General features: G+C 44.9%; 1 protein-coding gene across 4 annotated transcripts in view; it reads right to left on the reverse strand.

The window, feature by feature from the left end:
• The window catches only part of ARSG (arylsulfatase G), a 125,609-nt gene that overhangs the window by 79,992 nt on the left and 27,147 nt on the right, over window positions 1–18,470 (reverse strand). The window lies entirely within an intron of this gene.

Raw genomic sequence — 18,470 nt, forward strand, 5'->3', positions numbered from 1 at the left:
AAAAAAAAAAAGAGCAAATTAAATTAGTTGACTCAAAATAGTTGGCCAGGATGAAATGTGCCCAAACAGTTATATACTTAGGGCTCCTTTTACAAAGGTACGTTACAGCCTTAATGCGCGGAATAGCGCACGCTAAAATACCCCGCGCACTAGCCGCTACTGCCTCCTCTTGAGCAGGCGATAGTTTTTCAGATAGCGTGCGTTAATCCAGTGCGTTAAAAACGCCAGTGCACCTTTGTAATTATGAAATGGTCCATATTTCAGAGGAAGAAAAGGATGTTTTGGAAGCTTTCTAACATCCAAGTGAGGGCTGTTCTGACAATCTGTGCTGGGGCTGGGCAGAACGTGGCTCCCCGAGGGTCTATATAAGTGCCTCTCAAACTTTCTCGAGCCGGGACACACTAAAGCCGGCTCCCTCTTCTGTCTTGCTGCAGCGTTTGCGTGGCCCCAGAAACATTTTTTTCGGCCAATGCGGCCCAGGGAAGCCAAAAGGTTGGACACCTCTGCATTACAGGGTTAAGTCTGCATGGTGAATTTTGATCTCACCTATTAATTTCTCCCTTGAGTCCACCTAGATTAGTCCAGACCTATGGGCTATGTCCCCTTACTAAGAAAACAAAAACAAACTCTGTGGAATGACGATGTTCCTAAATGGACTTTATTTGAAAGTGTCAAAGTTCCAAAGGTACACTGAAATCATCCACATAAAAATGAATCATCCACATAAAAGCTTTAAAGGACCTAGTCCGCTAGGCATACAGGACCCAACACGGTCCGCGTTTCGACAAAAAGTCTTCATCAGGGGTCCCTGGGGGTCCTATAAAGGTGAGTACGTGGGAAACAATTGTGTGGTGAGCCGGAAGTGAGACACTGCTTTCAAATAAAGTCCATTTAGGAACATCGTCACCCCACAGAGTTTTTTTGGTTTTCTCTGGATTTTCTTCTTTGTGGATATTTTCAGGTCAATTCCTTTTGTTTTTTGCTATGTCCCCTTACTAGCAAACTGAAGTACAGACTTGAAGATTCGGATGACGCCATCAATATGACAGGTTGTGCATCCAGGAACATTCCAGTATGCCGATGTCACTCAACAAAGAGGAAAAAACCCAAGTAAACCAAACTGAAACCGCATAGGGCTTCCTCGGCAAGACTGACTAGAAACAGACCCAGGAGTCTAGGCTAAGGCAGTGGTGTGATGGCTGCTCAGATGGGTTAAACAGATAGCATTACCGAGTTAAATGCCAGTGCCTTCACTTTATATACTGACCCCAGGCCAGTTGAATATTTCTTGTGTCAAGGAAATCAGACTGTGTTGATTCTAACAAGAAATGTGCTAGCTCTGGATCAAAAAATAACCATGATTCATGCTCATTTTTTAGACTTCATTTAAGACTGAAATTAGGAAAACGAATTCAGAAAAAATATATATATACAGCTAGGCAGATAAATATATTCAATATTTTTTAAATAAAGTTGAAATGAAGTCAAGGAAAATTACAACCTCTCCCAATACACAAATAAATTGCTGTTTTAGTAAAACCCACAAATAATTTCTCTGGTAAATTAGTAAGTGCACAAGAAAACAAATATATTCAAATAACAAGACAGGACATAAAAAGAATATTCTATCACCAAGCCCATTTAAAGTGAAAATGAATACAAGACGGAAGAACATCTCACACTAAACCTGCTTCAGTAATGAGAAGAGAAGGGAACAGCTGGAGGCTAATTCAGGAGGATGCGTCGGTGACTAGATAGTTTCTGAAATCATTCTTCAGTGGGAGTTGAGGTTTGTGATTAGCAGGACACATTATTTTCCAAAAAGGACAAAGTAGGTACAAAACTGTTGGCAGGGGGTGGATTAACTTTATATAATAAACACAAGGTAAAGAAAACGAGAGGGCACTCTCTAAAGTTAAAAGGGGATAGATTCTGTACAAACGTAAGGAAGTTCTTCACCCAGAGAGTGGTAGAAAACTGGAATGCTCTTCCGGAGGCTGTTATAGGGGAAAACACCCTCCAGGGATTCAAATAGGGGAAAACACCCTCCAGGGATTCAAGACAAAGTTAGACAAGTTCCTGCTGAACAAGAACGTGCGCTGGTAGGGCTAGTCTCAGTTAGGGTACTGGTCTTAGACCAGAGGGCCGCCGCGTGAGCGGACTGCTGGGCATGATGGACCACTGGTCTGACCCAGCAGCGGCAATTCTTATGTTCTTATGTACAAAATAAAATCCAGAGCTAAGGAGCAGTTGAGCCGCTTGAAGGGGGTCTCGTAACTCTGTGGGCTGCCATCACAAGAGGAACAGGCAGATATAGACACGATTGAGGCTATCCAAAAGATTGCGTACAAAGCTGTGGTGCTGTTGATGCGAACCATAGCTCCTACCAGAGAGAAAGAGAGGAAGACTGAATCCACACACAAACTTCTCAAGGAACTATATGAGGAGGCCAACTGTGGAGACCTGATGCTGTACAGGACTAGTGATTCCAGCACTCAATGTACTGTGGGGATTAATGTAGATAACAGATCAAAACCATTCTCAACTAGAACAGCCCTTCTGATAAGAAAATGAATTACAAAAAAAATGTATGAACTGGCTGAAAAGCTGAGTCAAAAAAAGAATGGGGTTCACTCTGGTAAAAGGATTATTAGTAGATTACTACAAGGAGCAGTGCTAGACCTAGTACTTTGGAACGTCTTTATCAGTTGGACTGGTTTATTGATAATGAATTTGCTCTCTGTTCTGGGCTGTTACTAGTTTTATGCTATATTTATAAGGAAGTTTATGTAAACAGGGATATATGCTAACCTATCTAAACAGCAATTTTAATTAGCTGAGGAACAAACAGGCAACTGAACAGACATAACGAAAAAGATAAATATGATGAAAGATTATGTTTAAATCATTTTTATTAAAGCATAAACATAGCAATGAACAAAGCATGGCACAATTTTCAAATAGCACACAAAGCCAATATATGATGAAAGATTAAATATTTGGAAAAATGTTCAGAGTTACGAGTGCTACACTTCAAAAAAAATGCATTTTGGATGCAGAAATCTAAGGGCTCCTTTTACTAAGGTGCGCTAGTGTTTTTAGCGCACGCAGGAAATTACCACACGCTATGCTTCTAGAACTAACGCCAGCTCAATGCTGGGATTAAGGTCTAGCACACGCGGCAATGTAGCAAGCACTATTCTGCGCTAGTGCTGCCCGATTCACAATTCGAATCGATTCACCGATTCACTTTGGGTGAATCGGTTCGAATCGATTTGTTTAAGAAAAAATATCGGCCTGGCCGATTCGGTGGGGGAGGGTCAGTGCTGCAGTGCTTACGGCCAAGGGTGCGCTTCACCGTCAATTTTCTGATACCCGCTGAAGTAAGGAACCACCCCCTTCACCTTTATCTCTCAACGCCACCGCAGATTACCGAGCACTTAGGGTAGCCCAAAGGTCCTGCTAAGGAAAATGCCTACCGCAAGAAAATGGCAGTTCGTGCTTTGTACATGGTGTCTGTTCACAGGCGCGGGGGCAGGGAGGAATGATCTCTGACACACTCCCGGCCCTTCGTGGTACTGGTATGAAATACACAGTAATGTCGTTGCAAACCTGAGTTGTATTCGGTTGCTTGAGATTGATTTTTGGAATAGGAGACGTGATTGGTGCTGCTATTTTTGTCGGGCTGGTATTTTAATTTGATTTTATGCTGAATATGATGCATATTTTTATTTTTTTGTAACATGTCTGAAATGTTTGTTAAGTACTGTTGTGTGTGTGTGTTCTTGTACTTTGCCTTGTAAAATAAACAAACCATAAACCATAAATAAAAGTACCAGAAGACAGAATGAAAAGCTCAAAAGACAAGAGGAGAGAGAAACAGAAAAATGAAGGCAAATAAAAATCATATGGCCTATCTAGTCGCCCACTATCCTTTCCTCTCCCAAAGAGATCCAACATGCTTGTCCCAAGCTTTCTTGAATTCAGATACACTTTCTATCTCCACCAGCTCCACCGGGAAGCCATTTCACACATTTTCTGAGGTTACTTCTGAATCTGTCCCCTTTCACTTTCATCCTATGCCCTCTCATTCCAGAGTTTTCTTTCAATTGAAAGAGACTTACCTCAAGTGTATTTATGCCACGTAGGAATTTAAATGTCTTTATCATATGGCCCCTCTCTCATCTTTCCTCCAAAGTATACATATTGAGATCTTTAAGTCTGTCTGTCCTCATATGCCTTATGATAAAGACCACCAGCCATTTTAGTAGCCTTCCTCTGGACTGACGCCATCCTTTTTTGAAAGTGTGGTCTCCAGAATTGTACACAATATTCTAAATGAGGTCTCACCAGTCTTATACAGGGGCATCAATACCTTCTTTTTCCTATTGACCATACCTCTCCCTATGCACCCTTCCAGCTTTCAAAGGGTGGTGGACTCTTGGTAGGGGAAAAAGGCAAGGTTTTCCCGTAGGAAGCTCCATTTTGGCCATTGTTTACATTAACAAAATTCCAAACCTATATTAACGTTTTGTGTAGCAAGTCAAACTGGCCACAAAAGGCCTAAAAACAATCTTCTTAGCCTTCACTAGAATGACAACAATGACACGATATTACTTTCCCAACCAGCTCCGATGTTATCAGACAGATATTCAAACTCCCAACGTGTTGAGTCCTTGGCGTTTCTTGGAATGCTACACAGCTGTCAGCCCAAAGCCCACGGTACTAAATTAATCAGCCACATTCCAGCCGAGTGCAGCATAAGAAAACATGCAATCAGCCAAGGTCATCATAAACATTTTACACAAATTATAACCTGAAATCATTCACATTAAAACTCTTAAAACAACTGATCTGAGACTCCTAGCCCTTGGACATTGAAATGCCAATCTGAAATCAAATGCCTCAGACAGCAGACAACAAGCAACGACACTGCCAGATCTGGCAGGTGACAGCAGACTTTAAGAAATACACACATGATGCTTCTAATTAGGTTTATAATAATAAAAGCTTCATTTATATCCCATCATACCTTTCAGTTCAAGACGGTTTACAACAAGAGAGGCTGCAGGAACGCAGCGAAGTTACTTCAAGAGCATGTAGTAGGAGTAAACAAACAGGCTTGTAACATAATTATCTCCATTTGGTTTTATTTTAAAAATGACACGGAAAAATATGAAAGAAAAACTAAAACATATTTAAAAAGAAATCTCAAGGTCATAGCCTTCAAGTTGATCTTCAAGTTACAAATCAAGCTTTCAGTAGGTTGTGTGTGAGTATAGAGCCCTTTTCACTCTTAGGATGATGAGTTAGTAAAGCCAAGGACAGAGGGACATGAAACAGCAACCTTCTGTCTTTTCTCTCCCTCCATACAAAAGGAAGTGGGAACAGACAATGAGCACTCCACTGAAGAACACTGATGTAAAACCAACTTGTTTATTTCATAAAAGGACACAAGCAGAAGCTGTGGAGAGCTCATTGTCTGTTCCCACTTCCTTTTGTACTGTTTTATACCTGTGGGTTCTCTATCCTGTTGGACTTTTTGGTGTTTACTTTTTTCTCTACCTCCACCTGCTGGTAGGAAGGGATAACCCATTTGTGCAGAATGGTGAGCTGACTCTAAGAAAAGCCCTTTTCATTCTTAGGACAATAAGGCGGTAAATGTTTCTCTCTTAAAATCTGTCTATTCTTTGGGCTCAACTAAGTCTAAACTCTTCATAGGCAGCGGACTAGGGTGGATCATTGGAGCCATGGCCGATTCAATATTTCGCCCAACACTGTATTAGCAACTAGAGGGCTAGAGACTTTTGTATGAGGGCCTTAAAAAAACAAGGTGTTCAGCTGCCCTTGCTGTTCCTGAGACAACAGTACCATGAGCCTTCATTCACAACGTCCAGAAATGGAGAGGACAGGGACACAGTTTGCTCATTTTTAATTCCCCTTCATTTCATTACAGTCATCAGAGCAGCAGGAGTAATCTAAGAAAACAGTTTTTAGGGAAAGGGTAGCAGACACATGGAACGGCCTCCCAGCGGAGCTGGTACAGAGAAGGACTATATCTGAGGAGCTCTGAGGGGAAAGATTGGATTATAGAACTGAACAGCTGGTGCAGATGAGCAGAATGAAACATAGAAATAGACGGCAGATAAGGGCCCACGGCCCATCTAGTCTGCCCACCTTAATGTCCCTCCCCTACCTTTGCCCTGTGAATAGATCCCATATGCCGATCCCATTTGGCCTTAAAATCAGGCACGCTGCTGGCCTCAATCACCTGTAGTGGAAGACTATTCCAGCGATCAACCACTCTTTCAGTGAAAAAGAATTTCCTGGTGTCACCTCATAGTTTCCCGCCCCTGATTTTCAACGGATGCCCTCTTGTTGTCGTGGGACCCTTGAAAAAGAAGATATCTTCCTCCGCCTCGATGCGGCCCGTAAGATATTTGAACGTCTCGATCATGTCCCCCCTCTCTCTGCGCTCCTCGAGCGAGTATAGCTGCAATTTGGTTAGGCTATATGGTCACCTGCTGTCAATTTTCTCTATATAAACAGTCCTAACAATCTTTCACCTTTTAGGAAAGTAAGGACTATTCTCCAATATCCTGCAACAATATTCTTATTTTAAAAAATTAAAAAATATATATGTCAGACTAAGCAGCATTATCAAGTGCCTGTAATACACAATGGAGGAGGGGCCTAGTGGTTAGAGCAACTGCCTCAGCATTCTGAGGTTGTGAGTTCAATTCCTACTGCAGGTCCTTGTGACCAGGGCAGGATTAATTCGTTGAGGGCCCCTAGGCACACAAGTACACTGGGCCCCCTGCCCCGTCCTATCCCACCCTGCGCCCAGGCGGAAACAGGAAGCTGCGTCAGAGGGAAGCTTTGGGCAAGCAGCACCGCTTGCACAATTACAGTTCCCGTTGCCTTTCTTACCCGCGTTGCTTGCTTATCTTACTTTCCGTCGATGGGGGGGGCGTGTTGCCGATCGGGGTGGGGCCCGCATTGCCGATCGATGCTGGAGGGGCCCATCGCCGTTTGGAAAAAACAATGTTGATGCCCTCCTTCATCAGGCCCCCCTGACCATTTCGGGCCCTAGGCACGTGCCTACTGGGCCTATTGGTTAATCCTGCCCTGCTTGTGACCCTGCGCAAGTCTCTTAACATTTAATTGCCCCGTGTACAAAATAAGTATCTGTCTAAAAATACATAAACTGCTTTGACTGTAACCACACAGAAAAAGCGGTTTATCAAGTCCCATCCCCTTTACATAAGGTACAGTATCTGACATTGATTTCCACAAGTGGGGAAATTCCAGTTATAAACCGTGTCGAGCTCTACTTCTGTGGAGATGATGCGGTATATAAACTTAAGGTTTAGTTTAGTTTAGTGTAGAACAGTGGTTCTTAAACCTGTCCTGGGAGACCCCCCAGCCAGCTGAGTTTTCAAGATATCCCTAATGACTATGCATGAGCGAGATTTGCCTATAATGTAGGTAGTAGCATGCAAATTTCTTTCATTCATAGTCATTATGGATATCTTGAAAACCCGACTGGCTGGGGGTCCCCCAGGGCAGGTTTAAGAACCACTGGTCTAGAACAAAGGCAGAGATTTATCTTCTCCACAACACTGGATGTCTTGCGCTTCCTGCAACTAAAAAGAAAGTAACAGATTTCCTCATCACAAAACCCAGTCAAGACATGGTTTAAACCAGTTTGATATGGTTATTCATCATTCAACCTTCAAATGCCTAACGAAGCAATCTGGAATCTGCCTTACAGAAACCTCATTGTAGCATGAATTCAATTCACTCGGGAATTCTCAGTACATTCTTTGACTTTTGTGAGTTCCAAAATATATGGCAATGAAACTATGATAAGAAGAAGTTTGGAGAAAATAAGCAAAGCTGCCTCAAAGTTCTGAAACCTCAGATGAATCTCTTACCCAAGGGACACTTAAACAGTAGGAGATGGAAAATTCTCACCCACAGCACCATGAAAGTTCAGCAGTTTCAAATTTCAAAGGCTATTGTAGATTCACCAATGCACGCTTTTAAGGCTACTAATGTCACTGAAAAGCTTTAAAAAAGGCAGCAAGTATGGTCTAATTTCAAAACAATGGGCTGAGAACCAGAGAAATCAGGGCTTGAGCCACCCTTTCCCAGTGACACTCCTTGGACAGGTTGCTCTCTCTCTCAAACTGTCTCAGGTAACCAAATAAAGGGCAACCACTAAAGAGCAGAAAGGTAGCCTAGTGGTTAGAATACTGGGCTTGAAATCCAGAAGGGCCCCGTTCAAATTCCACTGCTGCTCCTTGGGATCTTGGGCAAGTCACTTAACCCTTCAGTCCCTCAAGTACAAAATTAGGTTGTAAGTCCTCCAGGGACAGTGGAGGAAGGAATTAAGGTGGGACTTGTACCTGAGCCCCATCGTTTAAAGTCCACTAGGCTGCCTCTCTGCCCCACAGGGTTGTCTGTGTGTCCATTTTTGTACAAATGATGCCAAAACTCACAGCAGCCAATCAGCTAGCAGCTCTGCATGGGCAGGAGCGAAGGAAGGTTGCTCCTGCCGTGGTTCACCGCTGGACCAGCAGGGATTTAAAAGGTACACCAGGGAGGGGAAGGGAGGTAAAAGTTATTAGAGTCAGCCAGGACAGGAGACAAAAGAGATCCCTCCTGTCCCGGCCCACCACTGAACCACCAGATCTCACTGCAGGCCCGGCAGAGGCCTACAACAGGTTCAGGAGGGGTGGGTGGGTCAGAGCTGACCCAAATATACACTGAGACCCTCATTTTGGGGCCATTTTTTTGGCCCCAAAATCTTGGTTTATATTTGAGTAATATGTGGTCTAACTGATGGACGGTTCTTTGGAACATTTCCTTGAAAAAGCCAGTTGGAAGAAGTCTTCGCCAATATAAAGCTAAGTCTTTAAAACAGTTTTATAAAGATAAAGGATAAAAGATATTTAAAATAATATATTTATATAATATTTCAAAGACCGATGAAGATGGTGTAGTGCTTTAAACTCAGTGATACGTTTATTTCCTGGGTACACTACTGAGGTCTGAAATATAAAGTCTTTACCTATTCGTGCATAGTTTGGACAGTCATTATGTGCTAATGAAGTGTGTTTATGGACTAAATTAGTCCAACCAAAGAGTTTTTGATATTTAAGCCATTTTATTGAGCTTTGATACTTTTGTGCAGGTTCATTTTAAGCTGTAAAACAGAACATTGAAATTAACCCCCTCTTCTATGAAACCACACTAGCGGATTTTAGCGCATAGAGAGCCGCGCTGAATGGCCCGCGCTGCTCACGACGCTCATAGGAACTCAATGAGCGTCAGGAGCAGAGCAGGCTATTCAGCGCAGCTCTCTGTGCTCTCTCTGCGCTAAAAAACACTAGCGCGGCTCCAAAGAAGAGGGGGTAATCAATTACGTTTAATCTTGGCTCCTACAAATACAGTGACAGTTTTTGGACCAGGACATTTCTAAATGTAATTTCCCAGAGTATTTGAATTAAGAATTCAGATTAACCCCTCCCCTTTTACAAAACCGTAGCGCGGTTTTTAATGCCGGCTGTAGCGTGGTTTTTAATGCCGGCCGCAGCAGTAACAGCGCGACGCTCACAGGAATTTGTAAAAGGGAGGGGAGAGTAAGTTTCTCTCCCATATCTCAATCCTTTGCTAGAGAATTCTTTCAATATTCAAGTTTCAAGTTTATTTAAAATATTTGATACGATCGCAATATCCAAATCCAATGCGATTTACAAAGATTAAAAATAAAAAAATAAAAACTCCAACAAACAGGACACTAAAAACAATTATGACATAAAGATGCAGTTGAGGAGGGGGGGTTAAAAAAATTGGAGTAAATACAATTCCAAAATATATGAAAAATGATGGGTAAGGAGACAAAAGGATAGGGAACGTTACCCACTTAATTTCTACTTAATTTCCTTGTCCAGATATATTCCAGAGTGAGGTCTTGTGATTTTAATTGGGTCAGTTAAAGGAGTCCTCACATCCCCGCTCAGAATTTCAAGCTCCCTCCAATCCTTCCGCAAACACCTGAAAACTTGGCTCTTTTCAAAAATCTAACACCTCCCGCTCTTTGGTTCTTTATCTTCCTAGCTCCTTTCCTATAACCTTTCATTGTGGCTCCTTTTCAACCTAACCCTGTAAACCGTGCCGAGCTCTATGCTTGTGGAGATGGCGCGGTATACAAACCTAAGGTTTAGTTTAGTTTAGTTTAGTCCTTAAACGGCCAACTTTTTAGTAGGTCTTTGAACTTGTTAAGCAATTTTTCTTCTCTTATGTTGACAGGAAGCAAGTTCCAAATTTGAGGAGCTGTAACAGAAAAGATCATATCCCTCCTTGAATAAATGATTTTTAATGAGGGAAATACTAACAGAGATTTTTCTTCAGATATTAGTTTTATTTCCCCAGGAATAACAGGAGTTATGAGAATGAAACGGTGCTGTTTAAAACATAGAAGCATGACGAGTCTATGGGCTCCTTTTACTAAGGTGAGCTAGCGTTTTTAGCACACGCTGAAGATTCGCATGCGCTAACCCCAAGCTACACGAAAAATACTAACGCCAGCTTTATGGAGGCGTTAGCGTGCGCGGCAATGTAACACACGCTAAAACCGCTAGCATACCTTAGTAAAAGGAGCCCTATGAGTTTCTGGATGAATTAAAGGACATTTAAGAAATAGATTGAGTCCACCAGTCTATATGGTTCACAGTCATTTGCGCGCGGGACAAAGCCGCACCGACATTTGAGCCCAGACAATTGGGTGCAAGACTTTAGCGAGCCTCCGGAAAACTAAATTTTAAAGAGCTCCGACGGGGGTGTGTGAGGGGGGAATCCCCCAGTTTACTTAATAGTGTTCATGCTGACGTGGGGGGGGGGGGGGTTGGGACCCCCATTATAGAGGAAACAACTTTTTCCTGATTTTTTTTTAGGAAAAAGTTAAGTTTTCTGTATAATGTGGGGGGTTGCACCCCCCCTCCCCCCAACATCAGCGCAAACAGTATACACACCCCTGTCGGAGCTCTTTAAAATTAACTTTTACAGCGGCGCGCTGGAGTCTTACGTGCAATTGTCTGGGCCGAAATGTCGGCACGGCTTTGTCCGGCACGCTTTTGTCCTGTCACCATCCATATAGGACATTTCCACTTCTTTCTTTGCGTCGGTGGGCAAACATAGAAACATGATGGCAGATAAAGGCCAAATGACCCATCTAGTCTGCCCATCTGCAGTAACCATTATCTGCATAATGGAAAGTTTTTTCTTTATCTATTCCTGCAGCTGATCTCTCACTCATTTTGCAGCTTGGCAACGAGTGCTCATTTTCAATTTACCACCCTTTCTGAATCCGCTGGGGCTCTTGTGACTCATGCTGGCAAACACCCATTCGTTTTCAAGACCATGTTGCCTTTGATGAGACCCATAACATTATGCTGCAATCACCCACTTAATCTCAAATGCTATTTACTGGCCAGGCTTGCAAGTCATCTAGCTCAACATAATGCTTTAGAACAGTGTTCTTCAACCACCGGTCCATGGACCAGTGCCGGTCCACAGAAATTTCCTGCCCGTCCACAGGGCCAGCACGTGCATCAGGCCCAAAACAGTGTTCTTCAACCGCCAGTCCACGGTGCGATCGATGTGTCATTATCTTCGAGCCAGCTCCCTCTTCCTAACTGATTCAGTGTACAAAGCCACGGGCAGTGGCTCCTACGGGCATCCTGCGCCTGAACCGGAAGCCTTCTCTCTGACGTTGCAACGTCAGAGGGAAGGCTTCCAGATGAGGCACAGGACGTGCAAGGTGCAATTAGTACTATTATGGGGGTGGGGTCTGGGGTGGAGTTTGGGTAGAGATGTGCGGGGTCTGGCCCACGACTTAGCCCAGTGTTCTTCAACCGCTGATGCCGGTCTACAGAATACTTCTTTTATTTTTGCTGGTCCATAGGTGTAAAAAGGTTGAAAAACACTGATCTAGCTAATAGGGTAAACCCCTTCTTAGTCCTCTCTTAAGTTACCATCCATAATCATCAGCTAGAATGCATTAGCAAAGGTACCTGTTCTGACCTTATGATAAATAACTGTTGATCAAGTTTCAAGTTTATTTCAAATTTATTATATCGCCCACTCGAGCCTTCTAGGCGGTGTACAAAAATGCCATAACAATATACCAATTCAAATGTAATTTAATCAAAAACAAACCAAGGGAAAAGACAATTTAAGGATAAAGACGAACGGGAACAAAAGGGAAGAGGGGATTGGAACTACAATTAATAGAAAGAAAAGAAAACACTTAAGGGGAAGAACAAAAGGTTGAGGAACTGAAAGTAGAAATATTTCTTATATCTAAGTCGTCCATAAAAGGACAGTTTAGGTTACAAAGGCATCGCGGAAAAGAAATGTCTTTAGCTTCACGTTAAAGTTGATAAGTGTTGTATTTTCCCGCAAGTAGTTAGGGATACTGTTCCAGAGAAAAGGAGCATTAACGGAAAAAATTGTGGTCCTCATTGTACTGATATGTTTCAATGAGGGAACAGTAAGGAGATTATGATCAGTAGATCGTAGGGTCCTAGTTTGATTATAGGAGATAAGCAAATTATTAATAAATTCTGGCTGGCTATTCTCTTTCGTTTTAAAGGTTAGTAGTAGAATTTTGTAGGTGATCCTATGCTCTATTGGTAACCAATGAGCTTTATGTAAAAGAGTCTAATCCAGCAGGCCCTACTTTCAGTTAAATTTTTCTATGGCCAACTTGATTTATTTTAGCTATTTATAGACCGCCTATTAATTATTATTTTTTTTAATTCCTGTTTTGTATTATGTGTGGACTATTTTGTAGGTAGTGTATTTTAAATATGTTGCAAATTGTAAGCTGCCTTGAAGGTTTTCCCTAGGGTGGGATAGAAAATTTTAAATAAACTTGGAACTTGGTTTATATTTAGGTGCATTCATGTCATTTCTCCCGATCTGTCCTGGTGAGCTCACAGTCTATCTAAACCCGTGGTCTCAAACTCGCGGCCCACTAGGTACTATTTTGAGGCCCTCGGTATGTTTATCATAATCACAAAAGTAAACTAAAACAGTTTCTTGATCAAATGTCTCTTTAGCTATAAATGACAATATTATTATTAAGACTTAGGGCTCCTTTACGAAGGCGCGCTAGTGCACCTTCGTAAAAGGAGCCCTTAGCCAAAAGGAAAGATTTATAAAGAGTTTTACCTCATGCAAAATTGTCATTTCTTTAATAAGACATTAACTATTTTTTCTGAGGTCTCCTAGTACCTACAAATCCAAAATGTGGCCCTGCAAAGGGTTGGAGTTGGAGACCACTGATCTAAACGTACCTGGGGCAATGGGGGACTGAGTGACTTGCCTAGGGTCACAAGGAGCAGCACAGGCCTTGAACCCACAACCCCAGGATGCTGAGGCTGTAGCTCTAACCACTACGCCACTCCTTCCTCCAGGGTAGGGTTACCAGACGTATGGGAAAACTCGGACATGTCCTCTTTTTAGAGCCCTGTTCGGGTTCCTGGATGGACTTTCCAAAACCCGGCAGTTTGTTTGGGTTTTGGAAAGCCTTGAGCTCCGTCCACATCTGGAAGGCCTTCAACACGCATGCACAGATGATGTCACATGCATCCATGCATACCGGAGGCCCTCCAGATACAGCCTGGAGGTCGGCAAAAAAAGAGACGAGGCTTTTTGAAGGTGGATCGGGGCAGGTTGGAGGCGGGGCTTGGGGGCGGAACAGGGCAGGTCCAGGCATCCGGGTTTTCCCATCCTTAAATATGGTAACCCTACTCCAGGGAAGCCTAGTTCAAACCCCGCTGCTGTTCCTTGCGTCTATGTATGGCCGTTTGGAGGAGGATGGGCAGGGGAGGGCTTCAATGGCTGGGAGGGTGTAGATGGGCTGGAGTAAGTCTTAACAGAGATTTCGGCAGTTGGAACCCAAGCACAGTACCGGGTAAAGCTTTGGATTCTCGGCCAGAAATAGCTAAGAAGAAAAAAAAAAAAAAAATTTAAATTGAATCAGGTTGGGCAGACTGGATGGACCATTCGGGTCTTTATCTGCCGTCATCTACTATGTTTACTAGGCATGTTACTTAGAGGCCGATGCAGGAAACTCCTGCAGGCTGCATGATGCCCTCCCCCTTCTCAGCACTGATCACTAAGATCCATTTCCTAAAAAAAAAAAGTGATCAGGAAATGGCAGAACAGTTGCAATATCTTAATATGCAAATATACATCAATCTATGCAAATAGGTCGCATTATAGCCATAGAATGTTATCGCTCTCACTACAAAACTTGCCAGTGAGCTGCCACAGAAAAGTGGGGGCTGCCCAGCTGCGTGTATCATCAATCAAGCTGTAGATATTTCACAGTGAACATCAGTACAAAGCACGGTAAAAAGGCTATTAAGAACTATCTCTGCACTGCTGCAGATTACCGTATATACTCGAATATAAGTGGATCCGAGTATAAGATGAGGTACCCTTTCCTCCCCCCCCCCCCAAAAAAAGAGGAAAAACCGGGAGTGGTTTAATATTCATATGCTCTGCCGGGATCTAGGCCCTGCCACCCCCTTCCTCACTCCCTACCCTGCCAGGCTCTGCATCCAGCCCCCCTCCCTCCAACCTGTCTCCTCACCCTCCCTGGCCCTGCACTCAGCCCCCTCCCTGCCCTGTATCCTGCCCCCCCCCCCTTCCCAATGTCCTCTACCGGGCCTGTCCTACGATATGGTGGGCCAGAACAGGAAGGATCCCTCCTGTCCTGGCCAAATCTGCCAATTTCTTCTATCTCCCTTCCGCCTCCCCCCACATACCTTTTAGAATCCCAGGTGGTCCAGCGGTGTACCGGGCATGACAGAGCTTTCCTCGCTCCTGCCCGGAGCTGAGCTTCTCTCTGAATGGCTGCCCCAAGTTCTCACGGCACAATGAAACCCTTGCGAGTGTGAGTAATCCAGTGGTTAATTTTGTGGCAGTTATCAGATCGGACCCCAGAAGGTTATCTTTAACCGAAACACAGACCATGTTGGATCCACACTACATAACTTTCACTGCGAATTACATGAATTTACCCATTGATCCGCATCACTTTTTATTGTGAAGACTTAAACATTCAGACCAAGATCATCAATTCCACACAGTTTTGTTTGCTGCTTGGTTTCCCCTGTTTTTCTGTGGAGCATTTTGGCAATTTTCTTTGGCTGGAAATGGATCTTTTTCAGTGTTAGGAAGGAGAAGGGGATCTAAGAGAAAATACTTCAGGCAGAAGGAGCAGAGAAGTGGGAGAATGAAAGAACAGGTAGGAACTTGCAGAAGAAAGGAATAAGGAAAAGCAAAGAAGGGGAGTGTTTCTCAACTCGGTCCTGGAGTACCAGTCAGGTTTTCAGGATATCCACAATGATTGGCTTAGGCACTGCAGGAAAGTAAAGCTCAACAGCTCAGACCTGCCAGAAAATATTGCCCTGTCCACCTGACAGGATGGATGCCCACTCCTTCCTGCCGTCACCACACACACACACCAGCAGTGGGAGGGATGCCCACTCTCTCCTGCCGCTGCTGTCAAGCAACCACCCAACAACCCCCCCCCCAACAGTGGGAGGGATGCTCACCCTCCCCTGCTGTCAAGCAACCTACCTGACACCCTCCCCCCTAGCAGCAAGAGGAATGCCCATTCCCTCCCGTCGCTGTCATGCCCCTGACAACCTCCCTTGTGCCTCCAACGCCCTCCCACCTTGTTCACAATGGCTGGCTGGAGGGATGCCTAATCCCTTTGGCCGGCCAGCCATCGTGAACAAGTTAGGGGAGGGATGGGGGTCATCAGAGGCATGGGGGGTTGTCAGGGGCATGACAGTGGTGGGAGAGAATGGGCATTCCTCCTGCTGCTAGGTGGATTGCATTTCGGCAGCGGAGGAAAAGAGTGGGCATCCCTCCTGCCGATCTTCAATTTGGGGTCTTTTTTTAAAAATTTGTGGGTGCATTCTGCGCATTTGCTGATCGCTATCACCAGTAATTGGCACATACAAATTTAGCAACCTCCATGAACCTCATTTGCATGTTTGCTTGTTTTTGAGAATGACTACCTTTTTGAAATTGTTACAATAGCGGCCGCAACAGCAGCCCATCGGATTTTTCCCCTAATTCCTTTTATAGCACCTGAAAACCGAAATGCTTTGACAGTGAATATCCAGGTATAACGGGCATTTTACTGTCTCTGGAGTAGGTCCAGAGTTACCTGGACATGTTCTCTTTTTAGAGGACATGTCCGGGTGTCTGGATTGCATTTCAAAACCCAGCACTTTGTCCAGGTTTTGAAAAGCTTCCACCTCAGGACCACGTCGGGAGGGCATCTGCGCATGCGTGGAAACAATGCGATGGACATGCACATGCATGCAACATCATCATGTTGCATTCACGCATGCACAAATGCCCTCTCAACGCAGTCCCGAGGATGAGCACAGGCTGAGGGGGCAGGGCTGGGCAGGCATGGGGCGAGGCTATGGGTAGAGTTACCAGATTTTATGTACGTACAATCCGGATCCATAGACCCGCCCAATTTCCACCCATCCTCGCCCCGTTATGCCCACACCACACCCCAGCCTCCTCAGCCTGCTCGTCAGGAAGGTATCCGAACAAACGATGTGATGACATCACAATGTTACGTCCGCGCCTGCCCCTTCAGACATGATCTGCTTTTCAAAACCCGGAGAGAATGCTGGGTTTTGAAAAGCCGTCCAGATATGCCCTGAGGACATGTCAAGGTAAATCTGGATGTCTGGTAACCCTAAATATGGGTCTGGATTAGAGGTCTGCACGGGAACGGGGATCACGGGAATCCTACGGATCCCACGGGAATCCCCCCTAACCCACAGGACTCTCACGAGGACCCCCCTCTGGCCCACGGGACTCCCACGGGGATCCCCCTCTAACCAATGGGACTCCCATGGGGATGGAAGGCTTTGGAAGCAGGGTTCGTCCATATAATATAATGGACACGTCAGCCTTAGTAAAAGAGGGGGTTTATAAGTTAATTACCTGAACAGAAAACAAAAAAAGGGTTCCACCAAAGAGATCCCACAAGGAAAACAGCAAAAGAAACTGTGGAATTGATGATCCTGTCAGAAGTAATTGCTACTTTTTATGGGGCGGGCGGGGGTTGGAGGTAATTCCTTGTGGGGACGGGTGGGGACGGAGAGGATCCTGGCAGGGACGGGTGGGGACGGAGAGGATCCTGACGGGGATGGGTGGGGACGGAGAGGATCCTGGCGGAGACGGGTTGGGACGGAGAGGATCCTGACAGGGACGGAGAGGATCCTGGCGGGGACGGAGAGGATCCTGGCAGGGACGGGTGGGGACGGAGAGGATCCTGGCGGGGACGGGTGGGGACGGAGAGGATCCTGACGGGGATGGGTGGGGACGGAGAGGATCCTGGCAGGGGACGGAGAGGATCCTGACGGGGACGGGTGGGGAAGGAGAGGATCCTGGCGGGGACGGAGAGGATCCTGATGGGGACGGGTGGGAACGGAGAGGATCTGGGCGAGGATGGGTGGGATTTCTGTCCCCGCGCAACTCTCTAGTCTGGATTTTACAGGAGTAAAACCTGGTGGGCTCACAATTTTGAGTTTACAGCTGATTGAGATCACAAAGAGCTGCAATGGGATTTGAGTCAGTGTGTCCTGCATTAGGCTACTCTTCCAGTAAGTGCCCCATGCTGGAAAGAGCTTCAGGCTTCTTACTAGGACAGTGTTTTTCAACTGCCGGTCCACAGGGCCACCGATCCACGGTGCGCTTGATGTGGTGTTGTCTTCGAGCCGGCTCCCTCTTCCTCAGTGCTGCAGTGCACAAAGCCATGGGCAGAGGCTCCTATGCACATCCTGCGCCTGAATCGGAAGCCTTCTCTTTGACATCGCAACGTCAGAGGGAAGGTTTCCAGATGAGGCGCGGGACGCGCGAGGAGCCGCTGTCCACGGCTTTGTGCACTGCAGCACTGAGGGAGCTGGCCAGAAGATAACACTGGGCGGGGGGGGGGGGGGGGGGGGGGGGGGGGGCAGGCCAGAAGGCAAGGCACATGGAGGGAGAGAGACAACAACAGTAGGGGAAATGCTTTTTTTTTAAATTTAGTGATTGATTTGTCTGTTCAAGGAGAAATGCATTTGTTTCTTTTCCTCTGGGGTTGTACTGCATGCAGAGTCTTGCACCTTATATGAGTACTTTTAGTTTTTGGTCCTGTATTTGCATGGGGTTATCTGAGTTCTGGTAGGAATGAATATTGAGAAGCATACAGTGTGCTTTGTGTAGTTTAATTTTGTGGTTAACCATTGTGTGCTGTTAATAAGATTATATTCTGTCTGTGTGAATATATGAGAAATGGTGTTACAATTAGAACTATTATGGGGGTGGAGATGGGTGGACCGGTGCTGGTCCACAAAATAATTATTTTATTT

Source organism: Geotrypetes seraphini, chromosome 10 (assembly GCF_902459505.1).
Source record: "Geotrypetes seraphini chromosome 10, aGeoSer1.1, whole genome shotgun sequence".
In the NCBI taxonomy this organism is placed as follows: Eukaryota; Metazoa; Chordata; class Amphibia; order Gymnophiona; family Dermophiidae; genus Geotrypetes; species Geotrypetes seraphini.